The sequence below is a fragment of the Protopterus annectens genome, chromosome 4.part1 (genome assembly GCF_019279795.1).
Source record: "Protopterus annectens isolate FY-2018-M chromosome 4.part1, PAN1.0, whole genome shotgun sequence".
Taxonomy (NCBI): domain Eukaryota; kingdom Metazoa; phylum Chordata; order Ceratodontiformes; family Protopteridae; genus Protopterus; species Protopterus annectens.
This window is the reverse complement of record NC_056734.1, coordinates 590,097,827-590,111,252: the sequence shown is the minus strand read 5'-3', so window position 1 is coordinate 590,111,252 and position 13,426 is coordinate 590,097,827.

Genomic DNA, 13,426 nt, shown 5'->3' with positions numbered 1-13,426 from the left:
CATTATTGCTGTTCACTTGTATAACACAGTGGCAACTTCTACAGAACATACCTCTCAACTGTACAGAGTGTTGCTGAATGTCTAGATGTGTGGTTCATATATCTGGTCTATTCCTCATAAATCCTATGTTTGTCTGATACATTACTGGGATGACCTGTGGATTGGCACCACTAATTAATGACATAATTTGAGATGCAGACTTTATAACTTACAGTAAATATATGCTAAAATAAATTAACAACTTTCTAAGCTTACAGTGGATATAATAAGTGTACACACCCCTGTTAACATGGCAGGTTTCTGTGATATATAACATGAGACCACAGAAATCATGTCATATTTCTCACCTTTAATGTGACATATAACCTGTGCAATCCAGTTGAAGAACATACACATCAGTTAGAGGTAGCATATAGTAAATGAAATATGTACAATAGGTTGTTTGCATGATTGTGCACACCCTTAAACTAATACTTTGTTAAAGCATTTTGATTTAATTACAACATTCAGTCCTCTTGGTAAGGTGTTTATCAGCATGGCACATCTTGACTTGGCAATATTTGCACACTCTCCCTTGCAAAAGCCCTCCAGCTATGTCAGATTGTGAAGGCATCTCTTGTACATATCCCTCTTCAGGTCACCCCACAGATTTTCTATTGGATGTTGGTGTGGGCTCAGGCTGGGCCAGTCCAGAATGTTGAATGACTTCTGATGAAGCCATTCTTTTGTCAATCTGGATGTATGGTTTGGGTCATTGTCATGTGGAAAGGTGGAATTTCTCTCCATCTACAGCTATCTAGCAGATACCTGAAGAATTTGGGCCAAAAGGGACTCGTATTTGGAACTGTTCATAATCCCCTACAACTTGGCTGAAGACCCAGTTCCAGCTTATGAACAGCAACCCCAAAGAAGGACACTGCCATCACCATGCTTCACCATGGGGATTGAGTTCTTCTACTGAAGTGCAGTGTTGTTATTGTGCCAAAAAAACTTTCAGAATTGTGGCCAAAAAGATCAACCTTTGTCTAATTAGAACATTTCCCACATGCTTTTGGGAGACTTGATGTATTGTTTTTCAGAATTTATCCAGTCCTGGATGTTGTTTAGCATGAGAAAATGCTTCCATCTTCCAACCCTACCCCATAGGCAAGAATATGGAGAATATAGGAGATTATTGTCACATGTAGTACACAACCAGTACTTGCCAGAGATTCCTGCAACTCCTTCAGTGTTGCTGTAGGTTTCCAGGCAGCCTCCCTGACCTGCATTGGTCTTGTCTTCATATCAAATTTGGAGGGATGTTCACTTTTTCACAATATCACTGTTGTCCTATATTTTCTCCACCTTTTGCTGGCTGTCTTCACTGTGTTCCATGGTATATGCAATGTTGTGGAAATGTTTTTGTACCCTTCTGATACATTTCCACAATGAGATCCCTTTGAAGCTTTAGAAGCTCTCTGCAAACCATGGTGTTTGCTGTAGCAGGCAACTGAGTAAATGTCTGGGAAAGCCTAGTAGAACAGCTGACCATTATTCATTGTTAATCAAAGAGTCTCAGTAATTGATGTCAGGTGTGTAGCCAAGAAGACATAAAGCTGTAATTAAATCAAAAGCTGATTCAACAAAGTATTAGCTTTAGGCTGTGCACATTTATGCATCTAGCTTATTGTACATGTTTTATTTTTCATACTTGTTCCCCTAACAGATTTGTTTGTTTATCAATTGAATTGTACATGTTATATGTTACATTAAAGGTGGGAATAGTTGTGAAATGTTTTATTGTGGTCTCATTTTTGTATGTCACAAATACTTGACATTTTATCAGGGGTGTGTACACTTTTTATATGCACTGTATAAGACTACTTTTCAAGTATGTCCCTAGTTTTGTCCCTTTTATCCCCCCATTTTGTCAATTTTTGGCCAGATTTCTTGCACTGTCAGATTGTGAGACATGCTATGGATATGTTACACCTCCTGCAAATAGACCCCTGTGATGACCACTCTGATGCAATGCAGTTGACCCCACCACAAGTGAACATGCACATATCGCATTATGGCTAAGAGTAACAGTTGTGCGCATGGTAAAATGCATGGCCTTAATATGCCTGGGGTATTGGTGAGCTACAACAGGACAATGCCATACTCACCAGCTTCGGGCTGCTGTCCCACATCCAGACCAGAGGCACCTATGTAGTTGTGGGGGAGAGGTATTGTCAGCAGACTCACATAGGGCATTGGTAAAAGATGAATGCAGCTTTTCTGCACATGTACAGCACAGGCTCTGATACTACATAATTTGCTGTCCTTCACCATAGATGTGCACTTATGTGCATTACAAAACCCCACACACAAATGAAGTTTGACCTGACATATGCATCTAGATACTCTACAGAAGCCAGTATGACTGCTGCATTATTAAATTGATGTGCACTGGGGCCTTACCTGGATGCTCCTTGCCTGTTGTCTGGATGCCACCCGCCTCCATGACTTGTGTATGTTGGCTTTGCTCGCATGTGGTGGCTGTTGCAAGGTTGGCAAGGAGCTCCTCCTTTGTTGTAAGTGGGGCCTGTGTGACAGGACCCCCACCTGTGGCAGAATGGTCCCTGGCCACGGCAGCAGCCCTTACTGGGCATGGCATATCAGGTCATTCACTCAATGGCTGACCTGATTGTATGTGCATCCATGGTGGCCTAAGTTCTTTACTCTGTGGGCAAGCTCATCCCACAGGGCAGTCCACTCCCACAGATTCTGTTGGCCATGCCCAAACATCACCCCATGGTTGTTGATTATCATCTAGGTGATGGCCGCAGTTTCAGCTGCAGTCTACACTTGCTGCCTTGCATGCTGCATGTCACCTGGAAGACATAAACAGGGGAAACACATCACAGGACCTCATACATTGGTCAACGTTGTTTACATAATCTGTACATCAACATTGACTAACATTAGCCACTACTCACTACCACATCATACCCCTGTCATCTATCAGTACAGTATGAGCTTGCATTGCACTCCTGGTCCTGATGTGTCATGTCCCCCCCAATGTGGGCCAGTAAATTGCATAATCTACCATTCATCATTCACCTTTGTGTAGAGGGATGACAGTGGCCATCTTCCTTACAGATGGGATGCCAATGGTGCTCAGGCTTTGCTTGCATATAGTGTGTAATGGAGCAGGAAGCATATGCTTGAGTTCATGTAGGATGCAGAAAGGGATGTTATCAGCTCCCATGGAGACTTACATTTGTTGCCTTTGTTTAGGCATTATGGACCTGCTCCCTGATGATGAAGGGAGGGGTGCGTGTGCTGTGCATATCCACCTATACTGATGGTGGGACGGGAGGGTGATGTTTCCCCTTAACCTGTCTGCAACAGGTTGGCTATAGCTATACTGTGTGTGTATGTGATGTGATTGACCACCAGTACAGAGTGGGTTGGGTTGTTGCCTCTGAGATTGAAGACATGTGTGAAGATGGCCTTGTGATTGGCCTTGGTGGATGTTTCCAATATGTACTCATAGTTAACCTTACAGTAATTCACTTGTGACCTGATATGCTTGTTCAGGCACAGGTTGACGTGCTTCCAAGTTGGTGCCTGCTCCTACTTCTCCCTGTACAGCCAATATAGCAACAGAGTATGTGGTTTGTGTAAAGGGGATTACTCTACCTTGGTGGAGGCAAGTTTTACAAGTCAGGTATTGCTGAGTCCATACAGCTGTGTAGGTGCTCATATAGCTATTTGTAGTGGGTATGTACACAAGGTCATAACAAAGTTATTTACGTTGAAAAGTTAATTTTGTTCATGGACGGCCTACTGAATTCTTTCCCAAGGAAAGAATTTGCTAAAATGATCATTTGAGATTTTGCAAGTTCGACGCTTAGGTGTCGATCATTACAGATTCGACAACCTAAGCTGTCAATGAACTAATATAGATGCAGTATACCACATGCAGTTCAACAGACATGTTGGCAACAGTCGTTTACTATGTACATACCCTGTAGAGGTCTCTTAGATTTGTGAGACAGACATGTATCATAGTTGTATTCACAAGTAACATATGGATATTTATGACATCCCCCTAGCTGGCCTAGCAGTGTCAGAGTCAGTATTGTTCAACCTACACTCCAGTAGTAGTCATGTGAGCCGGCCTTTCCTATGGTCACTCAGGGGCCTAAGCTGTGATCTATGTCACTGCAGATAGACCAGGTGCTATGTCCCTAGGAGCTGATCAGCAACATATCAGTACAGCAAGTCTTGTTGAGACATATTTGTTTAACATCTTACTTCCCATTATTGCATAACACCTACTGCATTCCATGACATGCTTACTTGTTTGACATACCTTTCTTTTCTTTCCAAGTATTGTTGCCTTCTGCTTCTGTTTCTGTTCCTTTCTCTCTCTCTTTCTCTCTGTCTACACATGTAAAGGTATAGACCTGTTTTACATAGCCAGCAGCTTGCCTTTTGTAGTTAGTGCTCATGAGCAGGTGATGGCCTGTGCACCAGTTGGTGTCCCCCACTTGCTAATTGCATACATAATAGCTGTGTTGTTATTCCTGTAGCCAATGGCATGGTCACACACTCCTATAATTCAGTACTTCATGTGGGTATTGCCCCTTTTCCTTGCCTGTGAGGTGGACATCATGGAGGTGTATGGGCAACAGCATCACAGAGGGTAGCTGGAAATGCCTCCTACAACAAGAAATGTGGAGACCACCCAACAAAATGGGGGAGAAGGTTTCAGACTTAGGGACAAAATGTAAGCATTGCTGTTATACAATTGGATTAATGCTAGTCTGCATGATTATAACTCTGACAGTATTATGTGGTTGAAATAAATCTCAACTGTAGGGCTATCCCCAGAATGGCCAGAGGTTTGACTATTATGTTTGGTCTGTTCCTCAGACATTTTTGTCCTTGGGAAATCAGTAGCATACTCTGGGGATTTGAGTCAGTAAATGCTAACATCCATTTGTATTTCTGACTTTATATCCCTCAGAAAAGATATGTTACAACAAACCCTGTAACACCAGTAACTTTTTTCAGTTTATAACGATATTTCACATATGCCCCTGTTTTGGGGCCTCTGTCCCCCAATTATATCAGGCTTTGTCCAGATGTCATGCAGTAAGAGGATAATAGTTATGGTATACCATTATTTAGTGCCTTCATTCCTGATATTATCCCAGTGATGTAGCAGACTGCCAGACATGTTATGAGGGAGAGACCATATATATATGAGTACAAAGCCTGGACATTCTGTGGGAATCTGTACAGTTAAGAGGTCTATGTATGTCTGGCGATTGTTAACGGACTGTCAGGATTGTGTAGCCATGTAATGTGCAAATGTTAGTTGGGTTGTGTAGGGAGGGGGGTAGATGTACGTGTCATGGCTCCTTTTCTATCTGACTTTGCATACTGCTCAAATTTCTAGTGGTCTATCGGCTGTATATGTTAGTAGGGGCAGACTGAGATGTGTCCCATAACACCTCAGGATTCCTACTACACTGTGACTTGGGGCACTATATGTAGGGGTAGTGTGTGAGTGGCAAACAGGTTATTTTTGTTGACACAGTCGTTATACGCTAGTGTTCATTTCACTTAGCAGTATGTCACTGTGACTGTGGTGAAATTGGTTGTGGGTATGCACTTTCACACTGGTGTCTGTTTTCACTACTGTTACATCCCTATAGTGCCTGATATATTTGCAAATGCATGTGTAATTCCAAATGGCTGATTTGGGGTAGCATTGTGTGTCAGTCTGACTGTAGTTTGAATGGTGCTTGATGACATGCTTAGCAGCTCAGTGTCATTTCCTAATGTCATGTTATGTTCAGATATGGGTAGGCTGTCCAGTTGTCTGGCTCATATCTTTGGTCTGGTCCCCATAAGTATTGTGTATTCCTGATAGATCAGTGGGATGATGTGATGATTTAAGTCACTAATTAATGAGAAGCAACTGAGCCTTGCACTTGTGCTATTTCAGTCAATATATGTTAGAACAGATGGTGTTACTGCAGCAACTGTCTCAGCTTATCTACTCAAGTATTTCAAATATGTCCCTATTTTCATGGCTTTCTACCCCCACTTTGTTAGGCTTGGTCCAGATTCATTGCAGTAAGCGGTTCTGAGCATACTTGTCAACTGGCTTGATTGTTTCAGAATGTCCAGGTTTATTGTTTATATCTTTGGTCTGTTCTGCACATTATTTACATTTCTCTGGGAAATCACTGTGATGATCTCAGGATTTCTGTCAGCAAATGATGACATACATTTTAGTTTCAGACTTCAGAAAATGTATGCTGAAACAAACCCTGCTACTCTAGCAACTTTCTAGGTTTCTAATGGCAATATCTGAAATAACGTCCCTACTTTTGGCCCATTGGCCCACCATTTTGACAGCCTTTGTCCAGATGTCTTGCACTAAGAGGTTGAGAGAGATATGGTTCTGAGGTATGACTGCACTGCATGTTTTATATATATATATATATATATATATATATATGTATATATATATATATAATATATACATTTCACTGAAACACATTTGACTGTGCACAGTTCACTGAAAGCTGATTCACTGAAACACAATTCACTGAAACACATTTCACTGAAAGTTATATATGGCCTTTTCCCCACTGTAGTACGACCCTAGAGTTAGTATATATAGTAAGGGGGGTGTGGGGGGCACCGCCCCCCCACATTGGGGGGTATGGAGGGCATAGCCCCCCCCACATATTTTAAGTATATATCATTTTCAGAGGACAGTAATATATTGCAATTGCAAGTATCCATGTATATAGTTCAAAATATTTAAAATATGTGGGGGGCTATGCCCCCCACACCCCCCTTACTATATATACTAACTCCAGGGTCGCAATACAGTGGGAGAAAAGGCCATATCTAACTTTCAGTGAAATGTGTTTCAGTGAATTGTGTTTTCAGTGAATTGATCTTTCAGTGAAAAGTACACACTAATTTTATTTTCAGTGAAATGTGCTTTCAGTGAATAGTAGTAGACCCATATATATGTGTGTGTGTGTGTATATATATATATATATATATATATATATATATATATATAGATATATATATATTTATTTATTTTTTTCATATATATGTATCGCCATACATATATATCTGTATATGTTTATATAAAAAACCTGAGTGATTCCATGGAGCTTTTTCCCTACTGTTGAATGACTCTACTGCATGATATGTTTGAAAAAGCATCATGAATTCCTACAGCTCAAATGGTATAGGGGTACATTGCTCTGACCATAGTGTACAGGGTCCTGTGTTTGCGACTTGGCATGGCTGATTATTTTGTTGTTAGGCAGAATAGTGGCTGATGGAGAAAGAGTAATTAAAGCAGTTTTCAGTGGCTTTAAGCAGGTTTGCATGAGTTTGAGGGACGCTACGTAATGCCAACATATGGTTAATTATACAAATGCTTAATCCATTTTGACTTTTAGCACCATGCAAAATTGCTTACTCCCGCTTACACCCATGCTAATTCCTTTAACTGAAAAGAAAAAAGGATTATAGAAAAGTGTTGAAAAAGGGGCATGCAAAAGGTAAAAGACTATGAAAGGTAGCTAGGGTTGTGCACAACGAGTGTAAGGAAGGTCCATAGCTGTCCATTTTTTATACAGCAACAACTGTGTATTTGTATGGAATTTGGAGGTGAATTTGGACTCTCAAACCAAGAGAGAGGGGTGAGGACAACATAAATGTGCTGTCAAGCCAGTTGGAATGGAATGCATGTGTCCAGTGGACACCTGTGTGAAATGGACAGCTATGTATGGGAAGATACTTTTTTTGGGAACAGATTACTTTTTTTTTTTGTTAAGCTGAGAGTGGGATGCTGGGGAAGGATTTTAGGAAGTGTGGGTAGGGACACAGACAAGACAGACAGGACAGCAGACAGGGGTGGTGTATGACACTTGTGGGAGGTAAACACCTTGGACAGGGAGGGTGGTTGGGAATCAGAGGCCCATGAGCCCCCATATGGATACAGTGGGACTGACATCTTCACCTGCAGGCAGTCATAACTGCACCTTCACAGCCTCAATGGTGGCTGTGCTGGGGGCTGGACAGGAGGGTCAGCCTGCTCCCCAAGGTGTGCCATTCAGCCCTCCATCAGGCACTGCTGACCACCCAACTCAGAGCAGATGACACTGCACACCATACCCCAGAACTTACGGCAGATGACAGGCTCTTCTCCATGCCTGTGCCCAGGTGGTGCAGGACCTGCAGAAGATGAAGTTCCAGGGTGGGTTCCAGATGTGCTGGGGACCAGTGCCACAGCCAGATGGGGCAGGACAGGTGGATCCACTGGGATTGGCCTTCCCAAATGTGCTATGGTGTTGAGGTTTTCCAAGATATATTGGTAGGTATGAACAAAATATTCCAGTATTTGTTTTAACGGCATGCATGGGTGTTCAAATTAACCTAATACAACAGAGGTGAAACAGTTGCACAGCAAACAGAACACATGCATAACTGGCACAACAGTAAGCATTGTAACAGCATGCCAGTAACAATGATGGCAACAGGCAGCCAACAATGGTATTTGAAGAAGGTATGTTAACATGCAACCAATTAATTTTATGACCAATAATGTAACACATGTCCCAACATTAGGTTTGGTAAAAACATACCCGTAGTATATGAGTAATAATTAATGATGCAGATGAGGGGTAGGAGAAGACAAGAAAAGTTCATTAACAACTGCATAGGCTTCTATTTTTGCAACAGTACTGCTCAATACTCTAGAGGTCTGTCTTTACTTTACATCTACCTATGGCCTACCTATGACATACCCATATTCGTGAGGTGCGCCATGTAGATAACCTTCCTTACAATGGTGCCCACACAGTGGGAAACTGTCAGGTTGCTACCAACCTCAGTGCACAAGTTGCCTCACACCTGATTGCATGCTCAGTACATTATTATTGTCATAATTAGTATAGGTGACATCTGCATCAGCAGGGGTAATGATGCCTCTTCTGGAATTCCATTTGCGGTAATGCTTCTTGTACCAGTCAGTAATTGGGTGAGTGCCTCTTGGGGGATGATCACATCAGTAGGGGAATGTAAGACAGTGGGCATCGTGTAAGTATCTGTACACCTGGTCAGCCACAGACCGCTGCTTTGTCCTGTACCTCAGATATGTATATATCAAACAGCAGAGGCCCCCAGACTGATCCTTGGGGTACACTGTTATGGATGGATCTACTATTAGAGATGGGTTCTACTACTCTGACTGACTGGGTACTATCATTGGGCCAGTTAGCTACCCATCTAGTAACCTGCAGGTTGGTGCCTAGCTGTGTAGGCGTATCTATCCTGTCCACCTGGGGATTAGTGTGAGAGGATTGGGCTAGGTGAAGGTAGGCATTGTTCACCATCTTCCCCTCATCCCTGTGTTTGTTGACCCTGATGAGAGGTTGATCAGGTTTAACAGCCCTGATCTCTCTTTGACAATACCATAGTGTGTGGGCCCAGGAATTTTGATGTTGACAATGTCCCTGTTCATAATGTCCTTGATATTGCCTTCCATGCCCTTGCAGAGCAGGCTAGTTAGGCTGATGTGTATAATAATGGCTAGGTTGGTGGATTGCTCTACCTTTGTGTATAGGGATGACAGTGGCTGTCCTTTGTGCAGACGGGATGAAACTGGTGCTCAGGCTGTGGTTGACTACAGTGCAGAATGGATCTGAGAGCCCATGCCTGTGTTCATGTGGGTTGCAGCCAGGGATGGTATCATGACTACAGAGACCTCTGTGCCTTTGAGAGGGCATTACAGACCTGCTTCCTGATGATGAGGGGAGGGGGCAGGTGCTGTACATGCACATGTGTACCACTTGGGGACAGGGTGGTGGTGTTTATACTTCACCTGTCTGGAGCCAGTTACCTATATCTATGTCATATGTGTATGTGGCGTTATTGACCACCACTACAGAGCAGATTTGTGTGTTGCCTCTGGAACTGCAGTCACATGTGTGGAAGGCCTAATGATTTGCCTTGGTGGCTGTGTCCAAATGCACTCAAAGATAGACTTAGGGTACATCACCTGTGCCCTTATTTGTTTGTGCAGACCAAGGTGACATTGCTTCCAATGAGGCATCTGTTCCTTCTTGGCTCGTCCAGCAATTGTTTCCACCTATTATGGTATTTGTGTATTGCTGCTGTCCAGCACAGGTGTTTACTCTACCTTGAGGGTGATGATGTTGTCCTGTCAGGTACTGCTGAGTCCATACAGCTATATAGGTGCCCACATAGTATTGTGGTGTGGGCCTGGACACTGCTGCTAGTTCCAACAAATGGGACGTTGGCTGTACAGCTACTTCTACCTGCTCTGAAGGGATTTATAGTAATTTGTGTAGAGTTCATTCTGTTTGACACTGTAAAGGGGAGGGGGCAAGGGAGATGGTGACCTGAACAGTGATGTCTACGTGGTCAGATATTACCAAGGGAGATAGCACTGTAGGAGTACTACAGTAGCTACTCATGTTTGTTAGGATAAGGTGCGTGATATTTACACCTGCTGTAGGAGTGTTGACCAACTGATCCACTGTATTGCCATTGACAAAGCTGAGGAATCTATGTGCTTTCATGTTCAGATGGCATAGGTCATGCACACTATGGTTGGGTATTTGAAGTCACCCAGGAGCAGGGTAGATGATTGAATCCTGACAGATTCCAGCAGATCCCAGTAGGTGTGTTGGGTGTCCAGAGTCATTGTTGGAAGCCTGTATCTAGCTATGATTTGAGTAGGTGTTTTGTCAACTGTTAACTGCACTCGGGATATCACCCGTGTATCATACTATTTGGCCAGCCTGGAGGTGTGTAAGTGTAGGCTAATGTTCTACACTCTACCCCCTGTAGCTTTGCAGGCCTCCATTTGGGGTCTAAACTTATGATAGGATGAGTGACCTGGCAAGGTCAGTGTGCTCTCCACAGCTAGAAAGCAGGTGTCAGTGACTGCACAAATGTCAGCATCCTACAGGACAAGGTACGCTTGCATTGACATGGCTTTCATGGTAAGACACCTAGCTCCTGTTAGAGCAAGACATCTGCACAAAGGCCCACATCAGTGGTGGGCAAATGCCAGTAAATAGTGTCACTTTATGAATCTAGGTGAAACATATTTAGTTGCCAGCAAAGACGGTGTCACATTCACAGGTATACTCTGCAGGATATGACATCTGACAATAAAATGTATGCTAATTTGTTATGACATCAGTCTTTAATGGGTTGCCAGTGATGTGCCAGACAATACACAACTGTCTGAGGCATATGAGGCAGACATGTGGTCAGTCTACAAAACTCTGGACAGTTTTCAGGTATTGCCTCAGTATATCACATACAGTTCAACACACACATCTGCACCTGTCATGTAGTATGCATATACCTTATGTGGATCCCTATCACATGGTCGACAGGCCATATGATCGACACTCATTTGGTCGACAGTTCATTTGGTCGACAAGCAGTTTTATGTGGGGGGCTTTGCCTCCCACACCCCCCAATGTGGGGAGCTGTGCCCCCCACCCCCCCTAACTATATATATCAAATCTGGGGTCGCACAACATTGGGGAGGGGGCATATCTGCCTGTCAACCAAATGAATTGTTGACCAAATGAGTGTCGATCAAATGGCTTGTCGACCATCTCAGGTAGACCCACTTATGTACATCTCTTACATTTGTAAGACAAGCATATGTATCAGAGTAGCATTCACAAGTGACATATGAATAATTACAACATCAAAGGTAGCTGGCCTATCTATGACACACTCAGTACTGGACAACAGAGACTCCATTAGTAGTCATAAATGAGCTGACCTTTGCTAGGCTGAGTCAGGAGCCAGAGATGTGTTCCATGTCAATACAGGCAGGGCAAGTGGAAATGTCCATAGGTGCTGGACAGCAGCATGTGAGTCCAGCAGGTCTTGTTGCAGCCTAGTTTTTAATGTCCCATTTGACATCATTGCATTCCCCCTTCTGCATTCCATTACAAGCTTACATGACTGACATACCTGTTGCAGTGCTCAGGGGTTTCCTCACAACAATGTAAATGGTTAGATGTGTGTGGTCACAATCTGTCTTTGTGCAGATGGGTTGAGACCTGTGTTGCATAGGCAGCAGCTTTCCTTTTGTAGGCACTGCTCATGAGCTGGCGATGGTCTGTGTACCACTCGGTGTCACCCACTTGCTACTTGCATTCAGAGCAGCTGTGTTGTCTTTCCATTTGCCAATGCACAGCAACACAGTGCTATAACTACAGCCTTCATGTGGGTCTTTCCCCTTTTCCTTGTCTGTGTGGGGCACATTATGAAGGTGTGGGGGCTACAGCTTCACAGAGAGTAGGTGGGAATACCTCTCAGGACAGGACATGTGGAGACAGTCCAACAACATGGGGAACAAATCTCCAGAATTGGGTACAGATTGCAAGTCAGTAATGCTGTTATACACATAGGGGGTTGCTAGTTTAACAGGGTTCATCTGGACATGCATTTTATGTGTGAGTTGATGTCTGACAGTGATATGTTCATAAGTTCATAGGTAATGGCCCTGAAGCCTATATAAGCCTAGCCCAAGAAGATTCCCTCTGAAATACTTCTCAACTGTCCTAATGTCTACAGACTGCTCAGAGGTTTGCCTGTTAGGTTTGGTCTGTTCCTCAGACAATGCCAGTTTTTGTGGAAGCAGTAGGATAATGTGAGGATTGTAGTCAGTAACTGTTGACATCCATTGGTGTTTCAGACATCATATCCTTCAGGGATGTTATGTTACAACAAAGCCTGCGACACTGGCAACTGTTTCAGTTTGTAACACCATTATGTGAGAGATGTCCCTCTTTCTGGCCCCCTGGCCCCAAGTATGTCATGCTTTGTCCAGATGTTTTGCAGTAAGAGGGTGAGAGGTATGTGATATCATTGATATCATTATTTAGTGACTGCACTCAAGGTATCATCCCATTGATTTAGCAGACTCCTGGAAGTGGTATGTGGCAAAATGGCCATGAATATGGCCTTGCACCCTGGACATACTGTGGAAATCTGTACATATGAGAGTTATGTGTGGTTGGCCATTGTGAAGTGACTGCCAAGACTGTGTAGCAGTGTTGTTTGTAAATGTTTGTTTGGCTGAGTAGCAGATGCGAGTGTCATTGATCCTCTTTCTATCTGACTGTGCATGCTGCTATGGCTGCTGGTATTCTGTCAGGTGTGTATGTTTGTAGGGGCAGACTGAGAAATGTCCTGTAACACCTCAAGATTCTCAGTACACTGTGAGTTCGGGCCAGTATATGTCAGTGTAGTTTGTGACTGTGAATCAGGATATGTTCATTCAGTCATTTTACTCTTGAGTTTATTTGGGGTACTGGTATGTTGCTATGACTGTGCTGCAAATGGTTGT